A 2,974-nucleotide genomic window follows, 5' to 3' on the forward strand; every position below is an offset into this window, starting at 1 on the left:
CATTCGTGCAAAATAGGAAGTAAAATAAATGATAATAAAATAGAACGATGTGTCCTGTCGATTGTGTGTACATGTAAATTCATCTCCCGTATTTCTCGCATATTTACTATCACTATCCGGCATAATATGTGATTGTGCTTGACGATGACGTCTACTGGCACTTACGTAACAAAGACCGTATTATTGTTGATGACTTACATAACTGAGCATAAAACAAAAACTCGACTGATTACGCAATGCTACATAACAATGCCAGTTGCAAATGTGTAAATAGGCTTTACGGCTTACGGCACAAAGCTCGATTGTCACTTTCTTTCTTACAAGTTGTTCTGTTTCTCTCGAAAAGTAGTGATTAACTCTAGCTAATTTCCTTGTTGCTATTAATGAATTAATCAACTAGATGGCAAGTCGAAGAGAGCACAATGTTTATTATCCTAGTGGAAGCCATCGATGGAGCATACATAGAATTCAATCGGTTCAAATATTATTCAGATCCTCGCGTAAAGTAGGTAACACGGTCCGTCTCGCGTTATGAATTATGAATTATGTCGTAGCGCTTAGACACCCTAACATGTAAGTACCGTGTACTTCTGATCTAATGTATTTTTGTTTCTTGTCATTAATTATAAACAGTATAATCGCAGTTTACTGCATATAGTAATTAAACGTCAATCTTAAAATTTAATGGTCTGTCTAGTTGAGTCGGAAAAAACTGTTTCTTATATGCTGTGATGCTGTGAGAGGAACTGAATGGAAATCACTGGGTATCACTCCACCGACAATGCAAAGTTTTGCACGTATAACGTTATTAATTAGTTTTAAAGAGTTTAATAAGTTTAATTTCAATTCGAAAAACAAAGTTAAAAAAAAATCTATTGTAATTTTATGCGTTAATATAATTTATGACACGTAACTGATTTATCTTAAATAATAACATTTGAATATGTAAAGAAACATTTTTTTTTAAATTGCTTTAGTAACAATACTGACGGTGACCTAATTTAAGGTCGAAACGTCAATTGTTTCACGTACATAAATTATTGAATAGATACTTTTGCATTTCATCATTGCATCATTTACATTTGGTTTACATGCTCCTTTTTATTATAGTTACTTTTTACTTATTATTAGTTCAGAGAGTCACTGTCTTTTATAATTTTGTTATAATAAAATACGTTTGAATGAATAACAAACAGTCATGTTATATGTTATTATTTGTTATGTGGCTGTTATGTTATACTGATGTAATAGTGTGATAACGTAATGTATTACCAAATTGATTCGAGGGCTTTAAATAGTGATGACGTGGAATTACATAAAGAGTGTTACGTTCTAAGAATAGCATGTAGTGTTACCTGCACAATTATACGTATTATACTATAGACTAATTAAAACATCAACACGTAACAAAATGCAAATATAATAGAATCTACCATATACAGTATATACAGTATGTTTATGTATCTATATAAAAACGATAAATATACGTAATTCATTGTTTTTAAATAATTCACGACAATTTATGCTATTGTGTAATATTGCATCTTTTTTGAAAATAAAAAAGAAAAATTTTTATGTTTGCATGTAAACTCTCGTTTCAATAGATTTTGTCGGTTGTCATCAAATTTTTCTTCTGCGTGGTTGCCAAGTAGCAATAACGAAACGCACTTTATCGTTAATTGAATACTGGGTCGTCGCTTTGTTATAAAAACCAGTTATTAAAACTCTCCGCTTTGTTACGTAATGCTCAGCAGATCCCTGACGATGCATGTGACATCGATTAAGAATATTTACTTGTATTACATACAAGTATTAACGTATATATAAGTCTCAGATGCCTTAACTTGACATAAACAAATGACCTCTTTTTTTACGTTAAAAAAAATGACAAGCAACATACGTGATAACGTTTGTAAGAGAAATAGCCGAAATTTATATGTAATTTCTATAGTTTATTTCAATTCTGCAGTTTATGAATATATGCGACACATATACATTTGTGCATAATATCTAAACTTTACATAGGGAAGAGTAGAGGAATTGCGGACACGGGGGAAACGTGAACGATATTATTACAGTATAGTAATAATTAGAATAATAAATTACAATCGATCAATTCTTGTATTTAGTGTATAGTTGAATGTACATCAGTGGTCCATATTACGTGGCTACGCGCGGACCACTTGATGCTACAAATGCTTCGAGGCATTCTTTGATTGGTCAATTAGTAAAATTCTTTCTTCTGATTGATTAATTAAAAACTTGGAAGCATTTGTAGCGTCAAGTGAACTGCACCTCATAACATGTGATCATATAGAGCGTCTTTTAAGATAAATTATGTATAAATTATTATACATAATTTTGATGATTTTTTGACGATTTTGACGATTTTGATTTTGATGATACATAATTTTGATAATTTTATTAATTAGCTTTATACGTTGCAAATGCCAGTTGGTACATGCCTCAAGAATAATACTCGTTGAACAATATAAATAAAGTGATTATTCGAATTGTGACTACTCCTACGCATTAGCCTTATGTAAACATATTTATAACATAGTAACATGACACGTAACAGCCTTTTTGCAATGGATTACTACTAATGAGTAAAAGGACAGATATACATCGCGCTAAAGATGACTTGTTTCATAATGGTTACAATAGTCACAAAGAAATTATAACATCGCTCAATCGCGTTTTTCGTTAACCTTTTGTATAAATTAATTAATTTACGTGAAATTGAATAATACAAAGGTTTTTTGGTACATTAAAATGCAAAATTATACTCCTCAAAATTATACTAATATTACTGTTCAAATCTATTTTACAACAGCTAATTTAATTTTCTATTGATCGTTATAGTTTTACTTACTTAATTTAAAATTCCGAAAATACGATAAATGATATTGAGCTCTGGAAGATTTTATTTTCAATGCGAGAGAGAGCCACAATGTGTATATATATATATATA

The sequence above is a fragment of the Trachymyrmex septentrionalis genome, unplaced genomic scaffold (assembly GCF_001594115.1).
Source record: "Trachymyrmex septentrionalis isolate Tsep2-gDNA-1 unplaced genomic scaffold, Tsep1.0 scaffold2, whole genome shotgun sequence".
Taxonomy (NCBI): Eukaryota; Metazoa; Arthropoda; class Insecta; order Hymenoptera; family Formicidae; genus Trachymyrmex; species Trachymyrmex septentrionalis.